Source organism: Ochotona curzoniae, unplaced genomic scaffold, assembly GCF_017591425.1.
Source record: "Ochotona curzoniae isolate NIBS_2020 unplaced genomic scaffold, NIBS_Ocur_1.0 scaffold_1852, whole genome shotgun sequence".
Taxonomy (NCBI): domain Eukaryota; kingdom Metazoa; phylum Chordata; class Mammalia; order Lagomorpha; family Ochotonidae; genus Ochotona; species Ochotona curzoniae.
In genome coordinates, this window is record NW_024467087.1 from 41,265,742 (window position 1) to 41,280,048 (window position 14,307).

Below are 14,307 nucleotides of genomic sequence, written 5' to 3' on the forward strand. Positions count from 1 at the left end.
TTCCATTTTTAATTTTTTAAAATTTTATTTGCATAATTGAGGGATGCACATCCATGTGGGCATCTGATTAAGGTGGGGGGCAGGTATGCAGGCAGTTGAGTAGGATATGTAATTCAGGTTTTCTCCTGTGTCCACAGTGGAGGAGGGATGGGGTCACTCATGTCAAACTACATCAGAATTCGGGAATTGGGACGGTCCTTTGATATCTTAGACGCCCATGTGGTAAAGACCATACTGGGGGTATTACTTGAGTGGTTTTAATAATTCTAGGAAATTGTTGGTTTCCTTTCTTTAGCAGTGCAGCAAGGGAGTCCCTGAAATTCCCTATCAGGCCTGTTTCTAGTTCCAGATCTCATGCTCCAGTGGGGGCAATGGTCCAGTAGGGGATTGGCATAATCTGTCCTCAGTTGATGCTGACATCAGTTGATGTCACCATGGTGACAGGTGTCTGACCCTGTCCAGCTTTCTCCTTGCCCCAGCTTTCATGAGTGTCAGACTTCCGTTGTCCAGTCTGTTTCAGCCCTTCAACAGCTCTCCACATAAAGCGCCAGGTGCTGCAGTCCCACTGAGGGTAGTCCACCATTCCCATATAGAATCTGCCACAGGATCCAGTTCTCACATTCTGGTGGGTGCTGTGGCCCAGCCTGATATGGCCCACCCACTGCTCTGAAACTTGTGTCAGGTACTAGGACCTAGCCCAGCCAAGCCCAGTTTTTGCGAGTACCAGCAGGCAGTACTGTTCACCCCATACCAGTTTTAACACATGGGTGGGTGCCTTGGCCTGACTGAGGCATGCCTTCCAGTTCTCCCCTTCCAAACGACTATCTCAGCTCTGTCACCTACCTGCAAGTACAATGGTCTCGTCTGTGGAAGACTCCAGAAATCCACCCTTTTTCAAGCTTGACTTAAGCCACTCTCACCCATTCTACTCATTGCAGTATGTCCTCTTTCCCTGGGCAATCTTCAGCCTCCCACTCACACCTGGGGGCCAGTGTGATGTGTCATGGGCTGAAGTTCTTTGTCTTACCTGCTTTTTAAAAAATTTTTATTGGAGAGGCTCACATAAAGACAGAAGATCTTCTGTGCAATGGTTCACTCCCAAATTGGCCTCAACGACTGTAGCTGAGCCAATCTAAAGCCAGGAGCCAGGAGCTCTTCCAGGTCTCCGACGTGGGTGCAGGGTCCCATGGCTTTGGGTTGTCCTCAACTGCTATCCCAGCCACAAGCAGGGAGCTGGATGGGAAGCAGGGATGCTGGGAGATTAGCACCAGCGACCATATGCGATTCCAGTCTGTGCAAAGCGAGGACTTTAACCACTAATCATATTAAATAGGGGAGTCAGGAAAAGAAAACCTATTATGTTGGCATACTCTAAGATAATTTGGCATTAACCAGACCTGGAATGTATGCCAGCTGCTTTTTAGCATTTTCACACTTGTCTAGGCAGTTGACTGCAATTGAGGACTTTGTTTTTTCCAAATGTGAGTTCTTGACGTTGTTTGAGCTCTTTATATAGCATCAACATGAATCCTCTATCAGTTGCATAGTTTGGGAATACTTTCTTGCATTTTGTTGGCTTTGTCTTCATTTTGTTTGTTTCTATTGTAGAAACTTCATAGCATGGTGTAATCCCATTTGTTTAATTTTACTTTCATGGCCTGTGCTTTTCCAAGAAATCCTTCCCTGTACCAATGTCATTCAGTGTTAGTAATGTTTCCTTGTAGACATTTGATGAAGTCTTCAGTTTCCATCCTACATCCATTCATGTTTAATTTCAATGTGAGTTGTGAAATAGTTCTTTGTAATGCACACATAGGTTCATTTTTTTTCAGCCTCATTTGGAGTGTCCTTTATCTTTAATGATTTTGGTTTACATTTTAAAAATTACTTGACTATGGATGTTTGAATTTCTGGGGTTTCAATTCTGTTCCATTCCTTTTCATGTCTGTTTTTGTGCCAGGACTACACTTTGATTACAACTGTCCTGCAGAGCATCTCAAATCTGTATTGTGGCATCACTAGCTTTGTTTCTTCAAGATTGCTTTGGTTATTCAAAGTTCCTTGTGTGTCCATATGGATTTTAACCTTTTTTTCAAGATTTGAGAAGATTGTCTTAGGAATTTTGATTGGGATGGCTTTGCTTGTGAATGTTATCCGGTGTTCTAGGATCTTTGCAAACATGCGGTGTGTAACCTTTTTGGGATTGGCTCATTTCCCTTAGCATTATGGTTTCCAGTTGGGCCCATTTGGCCACAAAGAGCTACATTTTTTTAATAGCTGAGTAATATTCCATGGAGTAGATGAACCATAGCTTTTTTATCCAGTCTTCTGTTGATGGGCATTTCGGTTGCTTCCAAGATTTTGCAATTACTGATTGTGCTGCTATAAACATAGGGGTGCATGTTGGTTTGTTGTGAAACAGGTTTTTTGGATATATTCCTAGGAGTGCTATTGCTGGTTCATATGGTATGCAGATTTTGAGTTGAGTGTTCTCCATACTAATTTCCACAGAGGCTATATAAGTCTGCAGTCCCACCAGCAGTGGAGTAAGGTTCCTTTTTCCCACATCCTTGCCATCAAGTGTTGGTTTTTTGTATGTGTGCTATCCTTACTGGCATTAGGTGGTACCTCATTGTTGTCTTAACTTGGATTTGCCTTATTGCCAGGGAACTTGAGTATTTTCTCCACGTTTGTTTGCCATTTGGGTTTGTTCCTTTGTGAAATGTCTGTCCATTTCCCATGCCCACTTTTTCAGTGGTTTGTTTTGGATCTTTGCTTCTAATACAGAATGCTCTTCAATATTCATTGTAAAGATATTCTGGTTGTGAATCATCTGCTTTTGGTTATTTCAAAATACATTCTTTCACAAATGACTTTCACAAATAACTTTTCTAGATACAATACTGTAAGTTGTAAGATTTTTTTCCCTTGACTATCATCCCATTTTCTGTCCTTGCTGATTAGCGTAATGTTACCTTTTGGCATTCCTGTATATATACTTAGAATTCTTATCCTTTTTGGCAGTTTGAATACAGTGTACCTTGGAAAAATTTTTCATCTTTTTTTTTTTTTTTTGCGTAATACACTTCTGTAGGCTTAGGGATTCCTTTTTCTTTCTTCCCTATTATCCTCTCCCATTTTCTCCATATTAGTCTTCTAGCAAAAGTTACAAGTTTAACATTAAGTTTATTTTCCCATTATTAGTATACACAAACATTAACACTCAGTTTTGAATGAGTCTGGGGTTTTTTGAACTTCTTGCTTCTGGATATGCATGTCTCTATTAAGACCCATGAAATGTTCAAGTAGTATTTCATTTAGCAGGTTCTCAACACATTGTTTTCAGTATAATCAAAGAAGATAGACATTTTATTTAATGGTATCCCATATTTTGTTTACACTTCTCATTCTGAAATCCTTTCATCTCATCTGATTGGATTATTTTAGTCTGGTCTCCAAATACAGAAATTTTATCCTCCCCTCTTTTCTCCTACTTTAAAACTGTCATTTCAGGAAATGGTCAGCATGATCCACATACCTTACTAAAACACGACGATTACTCTTCACTAGGGCATTGAAGACTTCTCTGCACACCCCTCCTAAAACTCTTCTGCACCTCAACTGTTGACAAATGCCTTGTTAGATTTATAAGCCAGTTTAGACTATCCTAAAATCTACCAAGTTCAGCAAAATTATGCTTCTACACTATAGACTGCTGAATACTACAATGAAAACAGATGCGAGACACCTGAATAGTGCCCTTTAGCCACTTTAAGGTGTGTAGCAGCCAGTTCTGTGTATAAACTAAAACTGAAATGTAAATGAGGTAGTCACAGGATGTGGTTAAGAAATTGCATTTTACTATTGGTTACTCAATACTATGTCAATTAATTCCATGATGTTGTAAATTGTTCTTGATGTTGTGTTGGGGCCTTTAATTGATCGGGATGATATTCTGCCAGCTCTACCATCAGACCAGATATGGTCTCCCCAAGAAACTGTTGAATTGATCTGGACAATAAGATGCTGGACTCTTTGCAAACATATACCAAGCATAGAATCTTGACTGGATTTGAACTGTAATACAGCAACAAGGTGTAGTAATCCACCCTGGGGGGAGGGCACGGGGAGGGGTTGGGAATCCCAGAGCCTATGAAACTGTCACATAATGCAGTGTAATTAATAAAAAAAAATGTCCTACATCCATAAGTATATATACATATGTAATGTAATTTTAAATTTAATTTATATTCACCTATGAAATTTCTATTTAGAAGTTTGAAAATTTCTAAATATTTTTCATGTCACACATTGATCTTTTTTCTATTGTTCCCTTAAACATGCATTTGGATTCTACATTTACCATGTCACAGATTTCTATCAGGTTATGATGTAATTCTGGAGGCTTACTATGTTTTAGATGCATTATGCATGCTACCTTCTCAGGTTTCTGGTGCAACTTCATTGATGTAGGACCCTCTTGTGAAACTGTTCCTTTTTCCTTTTTGGAGTATGTTTTTTTGAAAAATTGTTTATCTGAAATGCAGGGTGTCAGTAGGCTTGTTGCTTTGGCTTTGGTACGAGGTGAACCTTGTATAGTTTCTTTTTTTCATAATGTTAATGCTTCAATATGTGACGCTGTGCTGTACTCAGATCTGGTTCATAGAGAAGTGTAGCTTTGTGAATATTAAGCTTTGTTATCCTATGGATGATACCACCATGAACTCTAATGCAAGGAATAAGCTATAAAACCTAACCCTGCTTCAGTACTGTAGGGTGATTACGAAGTGTACAAGAGTAGCTTTTGAGGGTGTGATTCCAGAGAGGTGCAATTCAGAGATATTTTCTCCTAGCTTCACCAGGTAGATTCCATTGACATTGAGAAATTTAGAACCATTATGTGCTGATTCTGCAGGGCATTGTGGTGTTACTACCCAGGTATCCCATGGTGGAAGCAGATGTCTTCAGACTACTTCTGGTGTTAGTCCTCAGAACCTGTTAATCCCTCTACTTCATGTGAATTGTGTGAGCAAATACCTATGGCTAATGTCTAGCAACTCCTGCAATTAGAGGACTGGAGGAATATGTCCTTTGCCCCACTTATTGACCCGACTATGACTCTGGTAGCAGTGTCAAGAGAGGCATGCTGTATGACTCTTTGATGCATGGCATTCTGCAACAGTTTGGAGGTAACAGAAGCAGTATTCTTCCACACTGAGTCTAGCAGTTGCTTTGACCATGGCCAGCTCCGCAAGCTGATATTGAAGTCAGTGAGAGGCGATGGAATTCCCTCTATGTGCTAACTTCCAGTAGTGTGGTACTTGCAATTTCTTCCTTCCTTGACTGGATAAGATAGTGGCTCACAGCAGGCAACTGGCTATAGCGGTGTCTCCATCTTCTCTCCTGTTGTCCCATGGAGTATCCTTTTCTTTTCAACAGTTTTTCAAGTCATCACCTTTAAATATTTCCTTCCATTCTTGTTTTTGTAACCCTGAGTAGCCTAAGTACAGTTACACCCCGTTCAGCCATCTTGGATTCTCCTATCTCCTGTATCTCTTTTTACTGCCAAAATATCTGAGTGTATAATTTAGGCCTTTAGGTATATTTCATGTATTCATGTATTAAATTTGTTTTGGAATGGGGTTTTTCATGATTCTTGCATGAATTTTTGAACTCTCAAACACAGTCTCATCTTTTAGCTCCACTTGCCACTAGATTTTTACATTCCCCTTCTAGGGAAAGCAGATTTTATTGGCAGTCTTTCAACAATAGTTGTAAAAGATAGGACAGAAAGTGTTAATTTAGACAAAGAATGGCAGGACATATCGTATAAAAAATACAATGTTTTTGATTTGCTCTGTGAATCCTTTCATTATTGAGATTACTTTAGTTAAACCAAGTAGTATTCCATGTACCAAAATCTACTTTCTAGTTATTAATATAGGCATTCCAGCTTTCTTTTGACTAGAATTAGCATGATCTATGTGTTCATTTCCATCCTTTCCCTTTAACTTACCTGTTTCACTTAGGGTGTGTTTCTTTTGGACACTATATAGTTGGCTATTATATCATTGACTAATGTAGGGTGTGTTTTTTTGGAAGCTATGTAGTTCAGTATTGTATCATTGACAAATATTCAACTTTAATCTGTGTATTTAATATAATTCATGTGATATATGGATATAACATGGTATGCTTGCTTCGTCATCCTTTTCTTGCTAATAGCTACTTCCTTTGTGATGTCCTTTATCTTTCCTGATTGAGGAGAAATAGTTCTTCATTATGGCAGTTATTTTAGGATACTGTTAACTTTGCAGCCTACTTTGAAGTTGTATAAGTTTTCATAAGTAGTATGAAGAGGCTAAAATGGTAAGTTTTTGGCTTAATTATTTCTAAATTTATCTGATTTTTATTGCATGTTTTGATTCCCCAGGAATCTTTTTGCTTGAACACTCATTTATCTTTCAAGAGATTTAAATAAGAATTCACACTTCAGTCATAGTTAAAATTTGTTATATTGCATGTATTTCCATTTACATTGGATGCCATTTTTCTTTTACATGAATGATCACTTCTAATACTTCCTACATTTCAGCATGCTGGGCTTTGCCCTGTTTGGTCATAAATACTGCCCTCCATCAGCTACTTAAAATGTGTGTGTGTGTTGTGTTACTGGTTTATGCCATTTGATTATAATGGAACTTGCACATATTTATATTACTTGCACATAAAGCTCATTTTGATTCTTGGATGTATAAATACTTAAAGGGTGATTCAGTTTTTATTTGAAATCAAGAGTATAATGAATTGTATACATGTGACAAAGCAGTTAAATAGTTACAGTACTTCTGGCATCCCTATGGCTACCAGGTGCTGCTTCCAGGAAGTGATTAGACAATATGAAAGCTTGCAGCATTGTCACCACACCAGGAGTCCAGTATTAAATTCATTTATTTTGGGGGTATTGACACAGTGCTAAAATTGTGCCAGGAACTGGTGGAGTTTTTGTGTCATTAGTTTATCAATGTTGGATGTTCAAATGTCCTGATTTGAAACTGTAAAGTTTATATGCTGTGTGGATTAGAAATTGCCTTAAATGATAGCTTGCTCATTTTCTCTAAGCATTGTGCAAGTACAAGATCACTAACACTTGTTTGGATTTTTATCTTGTTTTATCTGATACATCTGGACAAAGATCATACCAGGCTGAGCCATCATAACAGCTAATAGCCTAAAAATAGAATATGCTGATGTCAAGGAGGATAGTATGAATGGCATGTTGTAATGAAAACCAGCAGCGGAAGAAAACTAACCTACAGGTGTGGCTTTTGGTTCCTTCACCCAGCAACAGAACTATGTTAAAATTTTTAATCTTGGGGCTGTTGTAGAACAGCAGCTCAAGCCACCACCTGGAATGCTAATATCTTACACTGTTTGCGAATTTGAATCCCAGTTGCTCTACTTCTGATCGAGCTCCCATGAGTGAATGTAACTGGGAAAGCAGCAAAATCTGGGAAGATTTTGGGTCCCTGCACACACATAGGATACCTAGGTGGAATTCATCGGTCTGGCTTTGTCTTAAACTTGCCCCAAACACTGAAGCCATATGTGAACTGAAAAGTGGGTGGCACACTTTTCCTTTAAAAAACGCATTTATATTATGATATAGTTCCATAGACTTGGAATTCCCCTTGACCCCTCCCCAAATGACTTCCTTTCCCACTGATTCCCTTGTATTAGGATACTATAGTCCAGCATTCAGTTGTCAAGATACTTTAACAGTTTCATTGGGAATCAGTTTCATTTGAAACTAGAGATGCATATTGCATTGTATATGCACATATAGATGAGATTCCCTATTACACAATTGCTATACATCCCCTTACATGAAAATCCATAAAACAAAATCAACAGGAATATAAAAATTTACAATGACATGTTGCTAAATAACATGCTCCTGGAAGACCAGTGTGTCTGGAGCAATAAAGAATCACACTTTCTTGAAGCAAACAATACTATTGTGTAACCTGAGTCAGGAAGGTAATAAGAACTTTTTTGAAGGACTGAAAAAAACACATCAAATACCCATTCGATGCTACAAAATCAGCATTGAAAGAGCTATTAATCTTACATTTTGCAAGAATTTTTGGTTGTCATATACCAGAGTACATGATTTTTCCTTTCAGGATTGGCTCATTTCACTGAGCATAAAGTGAATATTAGGTTGCAAATGGTAGATTTTCATTGTTTTCAATGGCTGAGTAGTATTCCCATGGAGTAGATACACCAGTTTCTCCATCCACAAATGTTTGGACAGGCATCTGCGTTGTTTCCATTTCTGTTATTGCAGATTGTCCAGCTGTAGACATAAGACTGTAGATTCATTTTCAATAGGTGAATTGCATTTCCTTTGGATATATTCCAAGCAGTGAAATGCCTGGGTCTTATGGAGTTGCTAACAGAAATGAAAGTTGATCTGAATTCTATAGTGGTTGTACTAGCCTACACTTGGAGTTGTGAAGTGGCATACCTGTCTTCCCACATCCATACCAGCAGGTGTTAGTAGAGTTGTAAGTGTAGGTCAATCTCACTGGTGTTAGCTGAAACCTCAATGTGGTTTTACTTGTATTTCCCTGACAGCTAGGAAGCCTGAGCAATTTTTTTTTCAAATATCAATTGGTCATTTGAATTTGTTCTTTTGACGAATCTGTTCATTTGTTTCACCGATTTCTTCACAGGGTTGTTTTGCCATTTGAGTTTCTGAAAGTCTTTGAAAATCCTGGATGTTAGTCCCATGTTTGTGTAGTGTGCAAAGATTTTCTCCCATTGCTGTACCTTCACTGTTTATCATTTCCTTTGCTGTACAGAAGCTTTGATCTGGTCCCCTTTATTTTGGCTTTCACTTCCTATGCTTTTGGTCACTTTCATAAGCACTCTTTCCCAAAGCTATATCTTGGTGGGAGCATCTTAGTTTTTTTTTTGCTCTAATATTTTGATGTTTTCTGGGTGCAGATTTAGTCTTCGGTGTGTTTGTCTGTTACCTCTACAGGCTGCTTTACAAATGTTGCACCCAAACTTGTTGAGGCGACTGGCATTTTCCCCTGGATTATTTCCAGTTCTCCAGATTTTTTTAAAATTTTATTTTTGATATTTATATAGTTGATCAGGGTGGGAAACGTTAAAGATCAGGGGATAGTGGGTGAAACCATTGTCTACACACCTTGTTTTATATGGGGGAGAAGGGTGGATAGATGAGAAAGCACGCCCAGCCTACCAACTGCCATATTACCGAGTAGATGAGGAACTGCCACCTGATGTCATCCCAGGGTCCACATTGTGGAGCATTTTCTGAGTGTTCTGCTCATGTGGCATTGATAGTTCTGAGATGCTGCTGTTACTACCCCTCCAAGGATGAGGAAATTATTTCAAGGTCGATTGGCTGTCTACCTTCGAGTCATTAGCCCAGATACTTGCTATCAAGCTTCACTGGGGTAGTTGATCTGTTTGTTCTTCCTTCCTCAACAAACCAATGGGTGCTGCTGCCCAGACCAGCCCTGCCCAACACATGCTCAGCCCTCATGTACCACAGAAGCTGCAGCTTAGAGCAACCCCCAATAACTTCTGCTGGACCAGCACCCCTACCCCTCCCTCCCAGCCCAAGCTCTGGTTCCTGTGCCTGCCAGCATGTGCAATGGACTTTTCAGGTCTGCCCCACATCCTGTTGATCTTGTATACATTATCAGGTATTGAAGCTTCACTCAACCCAACCAACTCCACCCCTCATCCCACACTTGTGCCAGCAGATGCCACCATTTGTCCCGCCAGGCCTGCCCCATGTCCTGATGCTCATGCTCACTAGTGGGAGTTGCAGCCCATCAGAGGAGCTCTAGACATACTCCCTACCCAGGATTTTGTATTTTCTAGGTGGTTCTGCGATCTAGCTCACCAGAATTTGCCCCCAGTCCCAGCACTTGCTAGCTGATGCAACAAAGCCCAAACTGACTTCCATTATTCTGGCTCATGCCTGGACCAGTAGATACAACTGGATACCCCAGCCTGGATCTCTCCCTGACCCAGTTTTCATGTAGGCCAACACGTGCTGCAGCCCTGTCCAGCCTGGTCAGCTCCCAGTTCTAGCTCTCACAATTGCCAGGCTGAGCAGTGGCCCAGCACTGGAGTCCCAATTAGTTCTCTACAAGGTTCAACTCCTGCCACCCCAGTCTCACATGTGCTGGTGAATGAAATGGTCCAGATTAAGATGGCCCATTTTAGCTTGGCATTTGCTGGTGGGTGCTGCAACTTGGCCCCATCTGGTCTGCCCCCATTCCACCTCATGCTGGCTGGAGCTCTCGCCCAACCCGGTAGTCGGTCCCCAGTCCCGGATCTAATATGAATTGGCTGATGCAGCTAGACACAGCTCATTCTACACCCCATCCTGGTTATCAGATCTGGCCTATCCCCATACCTGAGCCACAGATATGCCGGCCAGTACTATAATCTGGTCTGCCTTGCACTGCTGCTTGCTTTGGTTCATGTTGTGCTAACCTGCAGAGACTGTGCCCCAAAAGAGGAATTCCCCAAGCACCTTTGAGTGCCAGATCTTGGATATACTGGTGGGCCCTCTGTATTGCATATGTATAAGCAGGGAGTGCTGTGTCCTGTTCTTTCCTACACCATATTCTTGGGTGTATTTGAGTGCTACAGCTGGAACAACCTAACCTGTACCCAACCCCAGTACCCATGAATATCTGGGGGTTCCATGGTCATTCCTAGGTCAGCTTGTCACCACCAATTCCAAGCAAACCAGCTGAAATTGCAAGTCATTGCCTATACAGTCCCACAATCTGCCCCCAGACCCACTTCTCTTGCATGCTGGTTAGTGCCATGGCCCAGCATAACATTAACTATCTTCCGTTTGGACTCACTGGCAAATTCTGTGATCTGGCCCTTCCTGGTAGGCCCCAGCCCTAGGTTTAGTGTGCACCAGAGAGTGGTATTCGGCATTGGTCAATGCAAAATACCTCAGCTCTGTCCATCCCACAAGTGTCCATGTTTCATTCTGAAATTTCAAGGTCCTTGCATTCCCCCCTCAAGTTCCCTTTGCTGTGTGGCATAGGCACCAGTGGCGCTGTATGAATCCCTGAGGCCACCTGGCCAAAGCCCCACACCTGGGAGCTCAGAGCCAGGACTAGTCAAACCCAAGCCCCACACGTGGTGCAAACTGATCCACACTTGGGTCTAGGCAGATGGCAGCCTGATGTGCTTAGGCCTCCCTCCAGACTGGAACTACTTCCGGGGACAAACTGACCCACCCACCCTAAACCCTTGACACCTCTTCAGTTTTCTTGTCAAAGATTACTTGGGTATACATGCAGTGGCTCCCTTCTGGGGTTTCTATTCTGTTCAACTGACATACCTGACTGTGCCACTAACAGATTATTTGAAGATCAGTGCTCTTAAGTATGCCTTGAGGTCTGGAGTTGTGATTCCTTCAGCTTAATATTTTTTCTTTAGGATAACTTTGTCTGTGGTCCCTTGAGTTTCCAGATGAACTTTGAGAATGTTGTTGTTTTTGAATTTGCACTGAATTTGTCTTTTGGTAATACAGGCATTTTGATAATGTTGGTACTGCCAATCCATGAACATGGTTTCTCCAAGTTTAATGACTACTGTTTTTTTTCCAGTGTTTTGTTGTTTTCAGAGATCTTCCATGTCTTTCATTATGTGAATTCCAAAGTATTTGAGATTCCTCTCTATTTTAAAGGGGACTGCACTTACAACTTTCTTAGCTATGGGTTTATTTCTGTATACTATGGTTTATGTTCATTAATTTTCTATCCTGCTACAGCTGCCAAATTCTCATCAGTTCCAATAGTCTCTTGATTGGATTGCTTTGTTCTACGCAGAGAATCATATTATCTGTAAACAGGGGTAACTTCGATTCCTCAATTTCAATTTGAATCCCTTTAATTTGTTTTTCTTACCTAATAGTTCTGGGAATGACTTCCAATAAATTGAACAGCAGTGGTGGAAGTGGGCCTACTTGTCTAGTTTCATTTATTACTGAAAAAGCTTCCAGTCTTTCCCCATTTTGTATGCTGCTGGCATTTTGCTTTGTTTTTGTATGTTGCTTTGTGTTATGGAATGTTCCTTTTATGCCTATCTTCGGATTTTTAACAAAGTAATGTTGGAATTTATCAAACACTTTGCATCTATTGAGATGATCATACGGTTTTTATTTTTCAATTTGTTATGGTATATCACATTTACTGATGTTGAATGTTAAGCCATCCTTGCATGCTAATGATGAATCCCACCTCATCTGGGTGAATGACCTGTCTAATGTACTGTTGGATCCTGTTGGCTAGCACTTTAAGCAGCAATGCATCTATGTTCATCAGGGATATTGGTTTGTAGTTCTTTTTCTGTGGTATCTGGCTTTGGTGTTAAGGTAATAGGTAATATTGACCTTAAAGGAAGAGCTAGGAAGGATTGCCTGTTTGTATTGTTTATAATAGTTTGTGGAAGATTGTGGGAAATTCTTGAAACATTTGGTAGAATTCTGCAGTGAAGTCTTCTGGTCCAGGGCATTTCTTGGTTGTGAGTTTAAAAGGACTGAGATTGGATCAGTAGGTTTTTTAAACATTGCCTCATGATTCAACTTCGGTGGATTGTATATGTCCTAAAATTTACCATTTCTTCTAGGTCTACTGATTTGTTGGCGTACAGTTGCTCATAATAGTTCTTAATACAACAGACACCTCTGACAATTATTTCTTTTTGTTTCTGATCCTTTTGAGTCCTACCTTATCCCCCCCACCCCCTTTTTTTGATTAGTGGCCTAGTGTGAAATTGTTTATTTTAGCAAAGAATCAACTCTTTGATTCATTGATATTATGTATTATCCTTTTGGTCTCTATTTGGTTTATTTCACCTTGTACTTTGGATGTTTTTTTTTTTCTTAACTTGGGGTTGCCTGGTTGTAATTTTTCTTGCTCTTTCAAAAGTATGGTTATCTCATTTACTTGGTGCTTTTATATAATTTTTTATTACGTTGCATTATGCGACAGTTTCATAGGCTGTGCGATTGCCCCAACCCCTTCCCATACCCTCCCCCCATGGTGGATTCCTCCACCGTGTAGTATTACAGATCAAATTAAGTTCAGATTCTTTCTTTGCAAACATATACCATGCATAGAGTCCAGTATCTTATTGTCCAGATCAATTCAAGTTTCTTGGGGAGACCATCTCTGGTCTAAAGGTAGAGCTGGCAGAACATCATCCCAGTCAATTGAAAGCCCCAGCACAAGATAAAGATCAAGAACAATTTACAACATTATGGAATTAATTGACATGGTATTGAATAATCAATGTTAAAAGCATGTAAGTTCTTATCCACCTCCTGTGACTATTTCATTGACATTTTCATTTTTTGCTTATACACAGAACTGGGTGCTATACACCTTATAGTGGCTAAATGGTACTATTCAGCTGTCTCGCATCTGTTTTCATTTTAGTATTTAGCAGTTTATTGTGTTGAAGCATAATTGTGCTGAACTTGGTAGATTTTAGGATAGTCTAAACTGGCTTATAAATCTAACAAGGCATTTGTCAACAGTTGAGGTGCAGAACAGTTTTAGGAGGGGGTGTGCAGAGAAACCTTCGGTACCCTAGTGAGGAGTAACTAATCTTTGTGTCCTACCTAGTGAGCTATATGTGGATCCATGCTGTTTCCTGTCTGGTTCTACACTTTCCTTGTATTTTCTTTCTTTCCTATTTTTTTTTTGGGGGGGAGGGCTCTGGAGCGACTGTGATGGTCATTGCAAGAGGGTAGTATCCAAAGTTGGAACTAAGTAAGGACCAGAAAAGGCTCCTCTGCCTAGTCCCGAAGGAAGTTTACTGTTCTTCTGTTTCCACAGACCACTCAGGGCTGCTGGCTGTATTTCTGATGAACTTGGATCATGCAAGGAAGGATTTGGATTTCTTCCATCCCATATGGTAGATCTAAATGGGGCTGGGTGACCTCAGAGTTCTTGGCCTCCAAAGGCACTCCAATTCCCTGTGTTCTCCTTGGCTGTTGATGTAGTCCTTAGTGAGGATCCGAGAGACTTCGGGGTTGGGATACAAGCCTTCTCTTGTCCCCCTGCTCTTCCCTGGGGTCTCCCTGCTCTGTGCATATGATCTCCAGTTAAGAGGTTGTCAGGATCACTCTTGATTCCTTCTGTATGTCTTCGTAGTTTTACTATTGTCTAATACTGCTTTGAGTCTGAGTTACCTGTTATGTTCCTGATAGGTTATACTTCACGT